At 40.2% G+C, this 17,229-nt stretch overlaps 1 protein-coding gene and 1 long non-coding RNA gene across 2 annotated transcripts in view; both read left to right on the top strand.

The window, feature by feature from the left end:
• Positions 1-17,229, top strand: part of LOC308393807 (uncharacterized protein) — an 810,936-nt gene that overhangs the window by 94,146 nt on the left and 699,561 nt on the right. The window lies entirely within an intron of this gene.
• On the top strand, positions 10,453-13,989 carry LOC308394598. The gene is made up of 4 exons (XR_013971250.1): positions 10,453-10,611; positions 12,545-12,636; positions 13,363-13,520; positions 13,946-13,989. It is a non-coding gene; the product is annotated as an uncharacterized lncRNA (long non-coding RNA).

The raw sequence follows: 17,229 nt of genomic DNA, 5'->3' as shown, positions 1-17,229 counted from the left end.
TCAAATCTCCAAAATCCAACTGGCTGCATCAGGACATATAGTCTGAAACTCTGCACAGTTTCCTGTTTGAAGCTGCTTCCTGTTGGCTTCAGCTGTTTGGAGTTTCCATTTTCTAAACTTCTACATTCTGAACCTTCTTCAGCTCTGAACAGATGATGAAACACTGAATGATTTCAAGCTCACACTTTGTCTAATAAACTTACATCTTTCATTCTTTATACAGATTGGTCGACTGTGGTTTGTCAAAGATCAGCTGTGATTATCTGGCAGCAGCACTGAAGTCCAACCCCTCCCATCTGAGAGAGCTGGACCTGAGAGGAAACAAGCTGAAGGATCCAGATGTGAAGCAGCTGTCTGATCTTCAGCAGAGTCCAGACTACAGACTGGAGACTCTGGGGTCAGTAGAGTGATGGAGTGAGTGGGTGGTGCTGTCAGCAGTATTGTACTAAACACAGTCAGTATGAAACAAAGATCCAGTGTTTCCTGTAAAGCTGCAGCTTCTCAGTGAAGCTGTGAGAGGAGAATGGTGACAGGCTTCAGGATTGGACACAAACACTTCCTGTTTCTGACCTTTATGGTCACCATAGTAACAACTGACACGCTCTGATCAAACAGTGTCAACAGCCAATCAGCTCTCTGAACAAAGCAGCACGCAGACCAATGACTGCATTCATTTCCAAGTTTAAAGCAGTGAAGAACACAGTCTGTAGGTGAGGAAGAATTTAGTGAGAGCAGATGTTTGGATGGAATTCCTCCAGTTAACAGCTGGAACCGTCCATCTGGATTGTTGGGCTTGTTGTTGGGGTTCCTACAGAGCTCAGAGTGGACACACCAAGGTTCTTCTAATGAATGAAAGTCCAAACTCAAACTAGGAGGGAAAAACATTTTCATCAACTTCAATAAAAATCCAAAGATTAGAAAAAGTGAAGCAACAATGAGTCCTAGTACAGTCCCAGCACTGAAGTCCCTGCTGCTCTTTATACTGGATGTGCTGCATCACTGACTGACAGCTGATGAAGAGTCTCTGGAAACACTCGTTTATCTCCTCTGCTCTTCCTTCTTCTCTCTGCAGGTGGAGCTGGTGATGGTAAACAGGACGGTGTGTGTGCTGAGAGAGGAGGAGCTGTGTCCTGATGATCCAGAGAGGTTGAAGCAGCAGCAGCTTGTGTGTAGAGATGCTCTGACTGGGCCATGTTACTGGGAGGTGGAGAGGAGAGCTTCATCCAGCAGTGACTGACAGAGGAATGAGAAGAAGTGCAGATGACTGTCAGTGCTGCAGAGTGAACTGCTCTGAGAACAGCTCCACTGTCAGACACAATGTAGAGTCCAGCATCATCCCTGTGTGTCCCTCTGGATCTGACAGAGGATCATCAGTGTATCTGGACTGCTCTGCTGCTGCTCTGTCCTTCTACAGTCTCTGCACAGTCTCTGTCTGACTCTGGCTTCAGACCCTCCTGAATCAAACTCACCTGGAAAGACTTTCAAACATCACTCAATAGATTTGAATACAGAATATATTTGATATATACTGTAGATGTACTGTAGAGTTGCAGTTTGTCACTTGTAAATACAGTCTGTGAGCAGCTGTGAGCTGAAAGATCTTTCTAGAAACAGGAAATGTTTTCACTCTTCTGTTGCTTTTTCATATATTTCCACAACATTAATATTGATCCCACCTGTCTCACCTGTTTCATGCTTTTATACATAATAACAGGACACGTGTGATCTGAGCGCTGCTGTGGTTGCTGTGCTGCACGTCTTCATTTAGATAACAGAGACATCTAGTGGTTCAGAGGGAGAACTGCAGGAGGTGGAGCTGTGTTTTAGCATGGAAAACTTTTTATCTTTTAGGCGCAGATACAAATATGACAAGTATCAGTGTGAGATACAAAAGGTCACATCAGTCAGCAGAGGGAACAGTGATCACACAGCAATGTAAGAATAGAAACATAACAGTGACAGGGTTTATCCCGAACCGCTACATTTATTTTAATTTGCGTAGATTATTTAATCTTATATATAGTCCTGCTAGGTGTTCAGATGATTCTGTGGTAATAGCTTTGGATGCTGAAAAAGCTTTTGATCAGTTCGGGTGGCCGTATAAGTTTACTGTATTATGCAAATTTGGATTTGGTGATTCTTTTATCAATTGGATTAGAATTTTGTACAAAGGACCTATGGCCTCGGTAAGGACTAATAATGATGTATCAAACCCTTTTCGATTGCACAGGGGCACGCGAAAAGGGAGATCCCATTTCTCCTTTTATTTTTGCCCTGGCCCTAGAACCTTTAGCAGCTCGTATACGGCTAAGTTCTGATATACTACCGATTATACATCAGGGTATTCCTCATAAGTTCTCCACTTATGCTGATGACGTAGTCTTATTCATATCAAAACCTAAGACCTCGATCAGTCCACTATTGCAGCTTATTAACGAATTTGGCTCTCTCTCAGGGTATAAGATAAATTGGACGAAAAGTGAACTTATGCCTCTGTCGGATGGGGTGGACATGGCTTATCTGCATAATACTCCATTTAGAATAGCGCTAGATAAGTTTGAATGTCTTGGTATCACAGTCACATGTAACGTGTCACAACTTTTAAAGCAAAATTGGGATAGAAAAGTTAATCAATTGGAGAAGAATATTGAGTTTTGGATCACATTGCCAATTTCCATGGTAGGGCGGATTAATGCCATCAAAATGGTAGTTTTGCCCAGATTTTTGTACATCTTTCAGTCAATCCCAGTGTGCATTCCCCAGTCATATTTTAAAAAGCTGGAATCTATTGTATCCTCCTTTGTTTGGTCGGGTAAGGTTCCTAGAATTTCCAAAAAGCATCTTGTTAAACATAAGACTTGTGGTGGCCTTGGACTCCCAAATTTTAGATTATATTATATGGCTGCACACTTAAATATTTTTTCATTTTGGCGAAGGTGTACTCCAGGTGCTGATTTGGAAGGACAACCTTCATGGTTGATGATGGAACACCTGTCTTGTAGACCAACTTGTCTTCCAGCCCTGCTTAATAGCCCGATAAAAGTGAAGAATACACTATATGGCAGAAATCCTGTGATTCAAAATTCAATTAAGGTCTGGAACCAACTATTGGGCACAGTAAAGGCTCCTAAAATGTATTTGGATGCTCCAATATGTAACAATCATGCCTTCAGGCCTGGGCTGGAGGACATCACGTTTGTGACATGGCAGGAAGAGGGATTTGTTCTCTCAAAGATATTCACATTGATGGACATTTTCCATCTTTTCAGCAATTGAGGGTGAAATTTAATCTTCCAAATTCACATTTTTTCAGATTTTTACAATTAAGACATTTCATCAAAGCATCTATTCCACAATACAATTTGATTCCTCGAAACTCAGTGCTTGACAGCTTCATATCAGTTGAGCCCTATACTAGAGGTGCTGTGTCTCGCTTTTACAGGGCCTTACTAGATATATACAGTCCTTCATCTAATACTTTTAGGGAGCAGTGGCAGGAAGAACTGGGGGTGGATGTTACTGATGATCTCTGGCAAGAGTGCATTAAGAATATATATTGTAGTTCTATAAATGCTAGACATTGTCTGATCTAATTTAAGGTTGTGTATAGGTTGCATTTTTCTCCCACTAAAGTGGAAAAAATATATAAGAACGTTTCAGCCCTCTGTGTTAAGTGTTCAAGTGGTCGAGGAACTTTATCTCACCTTTTCTTTCAATGCCAAAAACTGCAGCTTTTTTGGAATCATTTGTTTGATTTTCTGACCAAGGCCATTGGCAGGGAGGTCCCATGTACCCCCTTTGCAGCATTGTTTGGGGTGTCTGAACCGGGATGGGCAAGAGACAAGACAGAGACGCAGGTTGTGTCAATGACCACACTTGTGGCTAGAAAGCTGATACTTCTCTGCTGGAAGTCTGATAAACCTCCTACCTTTGAAATGTGGTTGAGAGAATTTGGAAATGTACTCCATCTGGAGAAAATCAGGTTTACCTTGTCTAACCGAGAGAGTGTGTTTTATAAGATTTGGCAACCAGTCATTAGCCTGATAAACTTAAGTGAAATATACTCTGTCTTAACATTTATGTATGCTGTATTACCACCTTGTTGACTTGCCGTCCACCTTCTATTGTGTTCTTTTGAAGGTGATAGTTGTATACTGCTCAATTATAAAATCAATAAAAATATATTGAAAAAAAAAAAAAGAAACATAACAGTGAATCTGGATATGTATACAGATGGAAGCAAACAAACAGGATGTAACACTACATTAAAGCCACAAATGGGAAGAAAACAAAGCCAAAGGAAAATATATTTGATCTCAGGAATCCAAATCAGATGCTTTAGAGCAGGGGTCGGCAACCCTGGGCACGCGTGTCACAGCTGCCACTTGAAGGGTTAACTGATGGCACGACCATAGCTGGACTGGCCATCGGGCATACTGATGGTGATTTTTCGTTTTTATGAACCGATGATGTTTTTTTATGTTTTTTTTATTTTTTGTAACGGTATAAACAATGAGAGGTGGTGGATTGGCTGGATGCTGGTTGATTTCTAAAAATAAGTCAGTTGTTTGGTGGTGGCTGTGGCGGAGCTTCCACAGAGGCAGCAGGTGGATGAGGGAAGATGAGGGAGGAGGAGGAGAGACCCGAGGCGGCCGCCGGTCCGAGTGTCAGGTGAACTGAACTTCAGGTAAGAAGTTATGACCTGCAGTCTGTCTGGGTCAGATATAAACCAAGTTTAGGTGCAATTTATTTTCCTTGTGCTGACTTTTTACAGTCAGTTACAATAACTCGTACTGCTACTAGCTAGCATGACGGAGTTTCTATACAGCTGGGTGGTGCTATGATGTTACTGATAGTGAACTTTACAGTGGCTGCAAAAGTATTTGGCCCCCCTGAACTTTCCCACATTTTGTCACATTACAGCCACAAACATGAATCAGTTTTATTGGAATTCCACGTGAAAGACCAACACAAAGTGGAACGAAAATCATAAGTGATTCCAAACATTTTTTACAAATAAATAACTGCAAAGTGGGGTGTGCGTAATTATTCTGTCATGGAAAAACACACTGCCATCAGCTTCTGTTTTGTTTTTGTCAAAATCACTGTAATATAATCACTGTACCTTTATATACATGTGACTTATATTAATGCTGCTGCCCTCTTGTGGCTAAAGTGTAATTATGTTCTTGTTATTAGGGAAAACATTTGAGAGTAACATGACAAGTGAGTCAGCACTTGGCATGTTAAAAAATCCTAATTTTTATGTCATCAGTTATAGTTGCATGTATTCATTATCATAATTTAACCTTTAATATTAATGTCTTAAATTGATTTTACTTAAACTAGCAATAATTTTATGGTTGTATTAAATACATACATAACTAATGAATTAATTATTTCAGTAATTAATTAAAAAATGTACATAATTAATTTATGAATATCCATAGACCTTCTATGGGAAAGAACAGATGCAATATTAGAAAAGGTCCACTCAGTATTTGCATCAGTCCACTCAATTCATACAACATTTTGTGAACAGCTTCATAGGTCTAATTTCCGAATCTAAAATCTTCTTCGAATGAAACATCAAGCATCAATAGCAAGAGTGAAAGAGTGAAAGATGGCGGATGTAGCAGGTGGTGGTGCAGACCTAGCTCTGACTTTCAAACGGTCACGATTAAAACCATCCATCCATCCATCCATTCGCTTCCGCTTATCCTTTTCGGGGTCGCGGGGGGCGCTGGAGCCTATCCCAGCTGTCATAGGGTGAGAGGCATAATTATCACGTTCGTACAATATAAATATTATATTGTACGAAGGTGATAATTATGTATATTGTAATAACGTGATATTATGTTGTTCAAACGTGAAAAGTATATTGTACAAACATGATAGTATATTGTACAAACAGGAAAAGTATCTTGTTAGAACAATAAACCTTTCACGTTATAACGTGATACACTTGTATTTTTCTTTTGCCTGGGTGGCAGCTCTACGCTTCCGTATCATGCACTCTGACAGGCTGACTAATGCACTGTCACAGCTTCAATACCAACAGATAGCTGTTGAGAACAATGAGAACATGTGACTTGTTTTTGTTACGTAAATAAACTGCCCACAAAACACATAGTGCCTTAGAAATTCTCCTGAAGAAATTTTAACACAATTTTAGATGTGTTTAGTCCGTTGATAACAAACTAAATTTTTCCCCCCTTTGAAGCAGTTAACTTGTGTAAGTGTGAACGCCGTAATCACACAAAAACAACTGCACCAAGACCCTTTGGAGAAGGTGATGTTTGTCCGGTTCAAAACAAACTCCAGCGTTTATAGTGGGAATGTGATGCAATCCAATTGCAACTTTGAGAACAAAGAACCTTCTTCCTGTATTTAATATGTCGCTGCTGCCACAGACACATCTGATCAATAAGCACATTAAATGTTCTAATGCGGTTTGTAGTCATGCATTTTTAGTTCACTTGGAGTTTTTTCTATGTCAAATGAAACCATAGAAAAACACTACAAGCTTACAAACCCATGAGCTGAGTAAACAAATGACAGGTGCGAAAACACCCTTAAGGTTTAGCTGAGCACTAAGTATGAAAGCCAGAGTACCAGCTAACTGTGAGATAAGTTAGTGCCAGATTTGTGCAACTTTTTGCATTCACTTTATTTATGTATTTGAACATTTTTAAAACTGTATGGTCAAAGTTCAAGAGAGATTAGCCAGTGCCACTCATGAAGTAAAATTTAAAAAAAAAAATCATGTACACCCCTCCAACATTAAATTTATTGGTATTATATGGCGTTGGGTTGGAGTATACAGGATTGTCTAGTTAGTATCTGTTGGTGTGCTGCAGACATTTTCATTCCCGTAAGTTATAGATATGTTCATATCACTCTTTATCCGGTCTTTAAGTCTGATGTCACTAGTTGTGTCTGGGCTCAAACTCCGCTGCACGTCCATAAATCACAGGATCACTGTGGCATCACTGAGAGTTGAAAAACTGTCTAAAGTCTTTCATCTGTAATAAAATGATCAGCGTTCTGCTCTACCATGTGTAACAATTGAGTTTATCATCCAGGCATCCATGAAAATGAAACGGAATATATGACATTTAACAGAGTTAGAAATTAGCAGGAAGTTAGCTCGCTAGCTTCCATCTAAATGAGGGATTTCTGAAACAAATTCAAACGTACAGCTCTGCTATCACTTCCAACATAAATGAAGACAGAAAACTAAACAGCAGTGACGTTTGTAGGGTACTGTGAGTAAAATGCGTTTGATTTTCTCCCGAACATTCAAATTAGTGCAATCATAAATTCCTTCATGAGGTGCAAATTAGAGTGAGAACATGTGGAGGCTCTGGCTACGTTCACACTGCACGCGAAAACGCATCAAATCCGACTTTTTTGACCGTATGCGACCCATATCCAATCATGGTATGACGGTGTAAAAACAGCCAAAATCTGATATTTTCAAATCCGATCTGGGTCACTTTCGTATGTGGTACTTAATCCGATACATATCTGATGTTTTAGAAAGCAACTGCTGTTTGAATGGTCATGTCACCTTAAATCCGTCTTTTATTTCACTGACACAAAACATATGCCAATTATCAGAGCTGGAGAAGACATTGAGAACACACGAGCGCTTCGTGTGCATCCCGTGCAGATATTAGTGAAACTGTTGGGAAGACAACGTGAACATTTTATTTGTACTGTATAATCTGCAGATTCTGACAGAAATCTGCAACTATCCTTTGAAGCACCGCTCCTCTCTAAAACAACAATAAGGATCATTATTAGGCCATATATAAATAACAAAATAACTTAAAGCAAAATTGGACAACGTAAAGTCTGAAACAAGTCTTTATATTAAGGCCATCAGTCAAACAATGCTGTTTGGTCTGGATCTAAACAGAGCGCGTTGTGTGTGACGTCTGCTTTTGCGTATGCGGGCCACTTTGAGGGTCCATAAAGGAGCGCGTTTGCTCTGTCTCTCTTTATTCTGACATTTAACTAATTCAAAAGATATTTCAATATTTATCTAAAACAAAAGTTTACTCTAAATTGATGTTGTACAGTAAAAATGTTTTATGTTTTCTCCCTAAAGTGTATGTAAATATCTGGTTACAAATGTGAATATCCTGCTGTGTATTGAAATCCCTCTTGTTTTGCATAGAAATATACTGAACAACATACAAAGCATAATATATAAAATAACATTTACAAGTTTTTTCTTTGAAAGAAGCCTCTAATGTCCATTCTTATATTTCAGTACATAACTGAAACCGATTTAGTCGGGGAGGGTAAGAACTGAAAATATGAAATAAACACACGTAAGCTAAGACTCTCTAAAAAAATAGCACTTGTTCAGCTTTTCATTTCGCCATTTGTTGATTTACTTGAAAAGCAATTAACGTAATATTGGTCAAGTGATCAGTTTGATATCAATCTTTCGTGATGCACCGTCATATTTACATCATTTGTACGGTGCGAATGATTTGCTTTGGTACCTGGTCAAACTTCAGCTCTCCTTAGTATGGCTGGCTCCGTTTCTCCAACAGCGCACTCACTGCTGGCAGCAGCTGCCCCCTCGCTCAGTCGCTTAGTGCCTGAGCTCGGATCATACTTGAAACTTGTGCGTTACCACATCACAGCAGCCCTACCCAGCAGCCTTGACCCACACCAGTTTGCCTACAGAGCAAACCGATCGACAGAGGACGCCATAGCAACAGCACTCAATGTAGCATTAACACATCTGGGGAGGCAAGGAAGCTATGTGCGTATGCTCTTTGTGGATTATAGCTCGGCATTTAATACCATTCTTCCATACAAACTGGACGCCAAGCTAAAAGACCTAGGGCTTCCTCACAGCACCTGTAAGTGGATCAATAGCTTCCTCACCGACCGCAGACAGAGAGTGAGAGTGGGACGTTACACATCTCCAGCCCTAAATCTAAGCACTGGGTCGCCACAGGGCTGCGTGCTTAGTCCACTGCTCTACTCGCTTTACACACACGACTGCACCCCCGCCCACCAGAGCAACACCATTGTAAAGTTCGCAGATGACACTACTGTGGTGGGGCTCATATCTGGGGGAGATGAGTCTGCCTACAGAGATGAGGTGGAGCGGCTGTCTTCATGGTGCAAGGATAACAACCTTCTCCTAAACACGAAAAAGACCAAAGAACTCATAATTGACTACAGAAGACACAAGACAGAAATCCAACCACTAATCATCAGCGACGACTATGTGGAGAGGGTGGCAGACTTCCGCTTCTTGGGAGTCAGCATAGAGGGAAACCTATCCTGGAGTGTGAATACCTCTGAGCTACTGAAAAAGACACAACAGAGACTGTACTTTCTGAGAGTGCTTAGGAAGAACAACATCACACAGAGACTGCTGGTGTCTTTCTACAGAGCCTCCATCGAAAGCATACTAACGTACTGCATAGGCATATGGTACGCTAGCTGCACAGTGGCTCAGAGGAAAGCACTCCAGGGAGTAATCAACGCTGCCCAAAGGACAATCGGCTGCCCTCTCCTCAAACTGAAAGACCTACACAGTTCCCGCTGCCTCAAAAGAGCCCATAACATCATAAAGGACACCTCACACCCTGGACACTCCATGTTCGAACTGCTGCCTTCAGGTAAACGGTATAGAACAACATACACAAGGACTAACAGACTCAAACACAATTTCTACCCAATTGCAATATCATGTCTCAATGCTACTAAAAGTAGATGACTTTCATTGCCCCTGTTGTCATTTGTGCCCTTGATGTTGGAATGCTTTCAGACATGTTTTGTTGGATGCGCTAACAAATTGACTGAGTGATTGATTGTTTGAGTGATATATCAACTAGGTCGTATGTTGAGTGTCTGTATGGGGCCTTAGGCCTGGATTGCTTGGGTGTATTTACTGTATGAGAACACTGTATTTTATATGTATTTCTATCTTTTATATCATATCTATTATAGTTTTTAAGTATTTATCTTTCGTGATGTTGCACTGACCGGAGACATCTTTCAATTTCATTGTACTTGTGACAATGACAATAAAGAATATTCTATACCAATATCAGGGGGGATTCACGCACAGTCCTAAATTCCCACAGTGTGCACTATGTACTTCGAATATTGTGTGTACTTTTTGTTTTATACACTTGTCAGCCAGGCATCTAACTATGAAAAAATTACACTCCAAAAGACCCCGGGCTTCTGACAAAACAACCCGGGCTTAAGCCCAGTAAGCCACCCCCACGCTCCGCCCCTGCTGAACACAATAAATTATATAATGTAAACAACTACCTGAAAAACAGGTAGAACGATGCTTTTGTATCGTTTATTGCATTTATGGAGGGAGTGATGTATGCTGGGTAATGGCACAGCTAGCGACTGGGTGACTTTATTCACCCGCTCGGCTGTTATCAGTCCATACAATGGGCGTTATTAGCACAAATCAGTCCCATAGATATGGGCCATCTCCTGCTAGATTGTTCAGAAGGTTGTTATCATCCATCCAGATGGAGGATCACTAACAGGAGCGTGGAAGACTCCAGAATCCACTCTGGCTGGAATCCGGTGGATATGCAGTGTGTACAGGTAAGACCATTTAAACCACAGGTGTCGAACTCCAAGCCTCGAGGGCCGGTGTCCTGCAGGTTTTAGATGTGTCCTTGATCCAACACAGCTGATTTAAATCACTAAATTACCTCCTCAACATGTTTTGAAGTTCTGCAGAGGCCTGGTAATGAACTAATCATTTGATTCAGGTGTGTTGACCCAGGGTGAGATCTAAAACCTGCAGGACACCGGCCCTCGAGGCTTGGAGTTCGACACCACTGATTTAAACGGACAGCATTTATAGAATGACTATTAAAAGTCTGCGAGTGTCAGTAATGTTAATGTGGTTATGTTAGTAATACACCGAGTGCTAATATAACAGCTTTAAGATGCATTTGTAGATGTTATTACGTGTTTTACCGTCTTTATGGTGCTAGCTTAAAGTTACGGTGTAAACGTTAGCTTATATTGGAGTAAAGCTGTTACTGTTTAAACGATGTTAGCACAGAAATATTAGCTTCTGTTGTTAGATTTGTATTGTTGATTGTTATTTATGCTTAGAAATATTTACTTATATATGCTTAGAGTTTTGTAATTAGTTGTAGATTGGTAGAGGGTTTGATCCTTGATAGTCTGCAAACTTTGTGTGTATTAGACAGCACTCTGGGAGCATGAGAGGTCGTACCGTGTCTTATTGTTTTATGGTAAGATTAACGTAGTTGCGTCTGTTCTAGTCTAAGTGCTCTTTGTTTAGATGAACTGCAGGACTTCCTCACCGTGTTATCTAGGGTGAACCATCTAGGGTGAGGGGGAGGCTACCCTCTTCCTGACCAAGGATGTTTGACCCTTTGATCAGCAGTACACACACACACACACACACACAGGCAAGGTACTCTTTGTGTGTATGTAGACGTCATATGTTAATGAACCTATGCATATTCATGTAACCACAATAAAAGGAGTGCTATGGGGAGCCTGGCTGAGAGTCTGATGGAGGTCAAGTGGTGGGACGACACTTGGCTCTAGGCAGGTCTCCCTCATGCATGAGTAAACCAGAGAACTTTGGTGCCTTGTGTCTTGCTTTGCTGTGTAATTATATTGTCTTCAACGTTCCAGCGAATAGGTTCAAGCTACAAACCTATCATCTGTCATGACTGATGAAGTTACTAGTTAATAAAGTTTCCAGTAAAGTGTTTAATCGCAGCCACAGACTGACAGCAAATATCTCGATTAGCTTCAGTGCATCTGTAATAAATATGTGCAAGTTTCAGTGCTTCGTTTAAACTGTATGATACTTATACTGACCCAGGGTCAGTGTAAAATACAATCCTAGCTGTGTGAACAAAGCCTGGCTGCTTTAATCCTGCATGACAAACCTCAGGATGCAGGTTATTATTACTCTTTCCTGCTGGCACACCTGTCACACCTGAGAGTCAGCTAGAAACTCACAGTGACGTGGACGTCATGCAAAGACTGCCAGACTCTGTAATACTGCAAATGATCAGTGACTCAGGTTATCACTAAACTTTAAACGGCACCTCTGTGTCTCTGTGTGCTGAACATCTAGGATTGAGTCAGGCTGCATTGACTGTGGGACTTTAATGTGTTAAAAGCAGGTTGAAGACGGCTCAGAAACATTTGAAGATTAAAATTTAGCATTATGGCTGCTGGTGGTTTGTAAAGCCTCTACTCAGCTGTATTTTTGTTACTAATTTATGTTTGTTGTTGTTTAACACAGATTTCAGAAGAGCAAATATGCTTAATAGTTTAACTAGATTTCATTTGTCAGTGTGGGACTGCTGAGTCACCTGAAGAACTCATTTCATTCATTCTCCACATGATGTTCATTTACAGAAATGTTTCACAGGAACTGATTTCTCCCAAAGGGTGAACTAGTGTGTTTCCATAGATTACCTCTGTATGAATGTACTTCTTAAATGAAGGCAAGTGTTTGTCCTTTTTTGTTCCTCAGGTACAGTACGTGATATCAAGGGCAGGCGGTCATCACTGGGGGAAGACAAGAAGCAGACGTACTTCCAAGAGGGAGCTGCAGTGAGGTCAGAGGTCAGAATCTGAAACAGCTCAGGTTTATATTTTAGAGGTTATAAAAAATCAAAATGTATTATTTAAAGAAACCTTTAAATAATAGTCATAATTATGATTATTATAAGAAAGATCAAACATTTAAGTGGATTTTCTGTTACACATATCGTGTTAGCCCTGCAATAAACTGGCAGCCTGTCTCTGTCCTGTATCAGCTGGGATAGGCTTCATCCTCCCGCAACCCTGAATTGGATACATTGTATTCCAATTATGTAATCTGATCATTTACAAACTCAAGGTATCTAATCAAAATGTAAGTAATAATTATAAAATGGGAAAGCAGAAATAAGTGTGACATAAATGTAAATGTGTGAGCTGACATAGAGGACAGCTACATGTAGTCTGAAAAACCTTTGTTGTCAAGTTTGCAGGTCTATCAGCACGAGACATTCTTACATAGAAGAGACGTTAAAGTCTCTGACTCAGTGAAGCATTATTGGTCCCGTCTGTTTGGATAAATATAGTAAGTTGATGTATGTGCATTTATTGACACATTTTCTTAAGTGCTTATCCAGTTCAGGATCACAGTGGAGCTGCAGCTGGATATGTTCACTAAATAAACCTTACAAAAGTTCACAATAAACCTGCATCCATGTACGTTGTTGTCCACAGGATGAGAAAATCAAACTGGAAGACTGTGGAACATGTTAATAAATGTTTGTGTGTTTATGCCTGTGTCTTTCACAGGAGGCGCTGGAAGGTTTCCCTAATAGTTCCTGGTGAATCAAAGCAGAACCATAAAGGTTGCTGGACTACATGATGGCCTTACCCCTGAGCAGTCATCCCGTTACAGGAGGAACCAGTTAGAAGCTGTTTTCAAAGTAGCTGAGCAGATTTCATCTCAAGTAAGCGATTAACTGTTTGTTCGTTTGTTCTGCCACTTAAAGAGCATTTAAGGACGTCTTTTGAGTGTCCAGTTGAATTAATTCTACTGGCTCTCATGGTCATTTGTTATTATAGACATATTTTTCACGTTCATCCAGCTATTTAGTAAATTCTATCTATTTAGTAACATCCGTCAGCTATAAAATGTAATATAAATATAAAAATATCTAAATATCTCCTGCCCTTTATGTTTTAATGATGTAAGTCTGTTATCGTGTTACATTAGCATTCCTCACATATCAATGAGATGCTGTACAGTACAATCCTACTGACACAGCAGAGGGATAACGACGGCTATTCAACATCGTTACACGACACATTCGAGCTGCATGACGCAGACAAAGTGACTAAATCATCTTTTTGTGGTTTATTGTCTTCAAACCAGCAGACAAAGCCGATGGCAGAAGATGTCAGAGAAGAACTTCAGGCCGTGGACTGAAAAGGTCTTTTTTTCTTGTTATCAAAGACATTTGGAGTGACGGCTTCTACAAGTGGTTGTGCTGAAGTAAAGCTTACAGTCTAAGAAATCACAGTGTTGATATTCAGCACAAAGAGAAAAGCTCACTTGTTTGAATTTATTTACAATCATAGTTTTATAAATTCTGACTGTAAACAGCTGTTACAGCTTTGATATTGTTTGACACTCGATATCAGGTTTAATTTAAAGGTTTCTGTGTCCCAATGAGCCATTTACACTGACCAGTGTCAGTTTAACTGTAACACATTCATTATTTAGATTCAACAAAGAAATAACTGAATGTAAAAATGGCAGCCCTCAGGCAGGTTTATAGAGATATATGCATGCATTATAAAATTTATGTATCCCAGATAATTGTTATTCATCTAGTCATGGCAGACCTACCTCTTCCTCCCAAGTTAACTGCAACCCAAAAGAACTAGTGGGGCTATTTACACACTCACAACCAGTGTGGGGTAAAAAGAGCCACAAAAAGCTGTCAGCCACAGATGTGCTAGAAGAGTTAGAAACTCTACTTATGGAGAAACTTTCTAAGTCTAACAGAGGACAGGAACTCCTGCCCAAATAACATGATATAACCCCACATACAGCCCAGCCATAAAGTGAACCAAGTCATTTAGTTAAAGACAGCATGGGACCAAATGCATGTAACCAGCCTGCACCAACCTGGCATTTCTTCCTCCTGAATTAAATGAATGAATGGATGAAAGTTAAATGACTACAAACCTAAAGCCACTAGTTCCCACACTGGAGCTCCCTGACACTGTGTGTTAACCGTATTTAGCTTGTATCAACAGTTGTAACAGGCTAAGCCACCTGAGACACTGCATTGAATTTGTTCCTGTCTTAATGGTTTCAGCTCAGATGTTCTGCTTTTTCCTTTCAGTAGATCAGAGCAGCTCGTGCTCCTTCTGCTTCCAATTTAGAAGAAGAAGAAGAAGGCGAAGGCTTCAGCGAAGTGGCGTTCATGGTCTCAGTGAACAGTCATGGTCACACACTGCATGTGGTTTTAAAAGCAACATGTCTGTTCACCACAACAATGGAGATGTGTAATATTAGTGCAGCTACGGTTTGTTCTTGAACATCAGTTCTGTTTTCTACTTTGATCACTTAGACCAAAAAAGTGTTGTTGTCAGATTCTTTCTTTTACATCTATAAAGCACCTGCTCATTTTTTATTACAATTAGTTTCACATGAATGTTAGTGTTTCCTTTATGATCTTTTAATGCTTACACTACACTGTACATGTCTACATTAGAGACATTTCTGTTACCTGTTTCTGTTGACTCAGAGTTGTGAAATGTTCTTTTATTTGATGCACAATATGAAGCTCATAATTTTCTTACAAATAAAACTCTAATGACAAACATGAACAGCTGTGCTTATTTCTGAGACATGAGTTTTTGAATGTGTTCATATTTAGTCAGTGTGCATCTGTCTGCTGAAACTGTGATGGTGAACCTGAGGTGATGGTGAACAGAAGGCAAATATATATCAATATAAAACAATATTGAAGTAATGTCTTTACCCTCTGCAGCGTGTGGACGCTGTGCACGCAATCACCTTATTCGCTGTAGTAAACGTGCACCGCTAGCTCACGTGACTGACTGTCTCCATGGTTACATCGTATATTATTAGCTGTGTAAACAGCTTCCAAAGATACCGCCATAGCTCTCTGCAGCTGTAACACTTTCACACTTTGCAAATCATTTCACGTTTTTGATAGTTATGAAGACAGAATATGTTTTTAAGGTCATGCTAGGCGGTTGCTATGGTGGTTGCTGTGGACTTGGGTGGACCGCGTCCGATTCCTGTTATTAGCTGTCCGCCGTAGGAAGACTGCGTTCCATTTACAAGTAGTGACAGTCGCCGCAACTCGAACTCAAATCCCGCTTTGTTCTTTAATTATAGGCCTTTTATAGCCGTTCATGACACGCACACACACACATAAAGCATTTTGCCTCACCATGAGAATGCAAGTTTACCTAACCTAACCTTAAAGTATCTGATATAGGATAGAAAAATGAAGCAACCAGAGATTTAATGATGAAGACTCTGGGTTCTGTAGTTCACGTTTTACAGACCTGAATGACTCTTTGCATATGATTTATTGAAGAGGAGTTTAGATGCACTTTACATTTAGACTGTTGCTGTTTCATTTTTTACATTGTTGCCGTGTTATGTCATGAATAAGGTTCACCTGCTGGGGGTTTGATGGATCAGCTGGAGAATACAGTCAAAGACAGACTTCATTCATCATATGCAAGAATCCTAGTTGGATTTTTGTTGTCACTCATGTTTTTGAACCAAATATTGAAAACAATTCTGACAGACTGGATACCTGGTCAGGTGTACATTACCTTTCACTCAAGCATCCCAGGACAGAGCCCTGCCCCACCATGAGCCTGGGTGGATACGTGGTTATAATATAAAAGGACCAATACTGAATATTTCATGAAAATTGAATTATAATACAAATTAGTAATAAGGGTTTCTCTGCGCCCTTATCTACCCCATACTCAAAGAGCTGCGGGCAGAGAGGGTGACAGGAGAGGATGGCACTGAAGAGAAGATGCTCGGTTTCTGGAGTCTCCTGGTCCTGTCAGTAGGATGCATCTGCTGTCTTCTCGTGGATGCTCACCTACCTTGACTCGTTCCAGCCTGGTATGGATTTCCCAACACTGCGGACAGTGGCCCACGTCAGAGACGTTTAATATTGATTACATATGTCTGAATTGCTAACCCTAACCCTAGCTCAACAGACCACAATGCCCTGGACTGTCAGTATTATTACATGCTGTGAACATAAGTAGCTTTGATCACAGTTTATGTTGTAAAAGAGAAGGAATATTGGAAAGAAAGATCAACATTGTGATCTTATTTCTTCCAAACTGACCAGAAACATGCTTGTCAGACTCTCACAGCAAAGGATCAGACTCACTGTGCATGACGGCTCAGGCCAATGATGTCTGTTAGAGTGTCAGTTGTTTAGTGCTTCTGTACAGTTAGGGTCACGTCTCTATTTCAGAATAATTAATATGCGGAAAACACTAAAAGTTGATTGTCTTCCAATATTCTAGCATAATTAAAAAACTTTGACTTTGTAAGTACATATTATTAGTCCTAATGCCAGCATGATTCTTCATAACTCCTGCTTTGAAATACTGAGCTTTAAAATTTACCTGATGAAA

The sequence above is a fragment of the Rhamphochromis sp. 'chilingali' genome, assembly GCF_963969265.1.
Source record: "Rhamphochromis sp. 'chilingali' genome assembly, chromosome: 1".
Classification (NCBI taxonomy): Eukaryota; Metazoa; Chordata; class Actinopteri; order Cichliformes; family Cichlidae; genus Rhamphochromis; species Rhamphochromis sp. 'chilingali'.
This window is presented reverse-complemented; position numbering and strand designations above follow the sequence as displayed.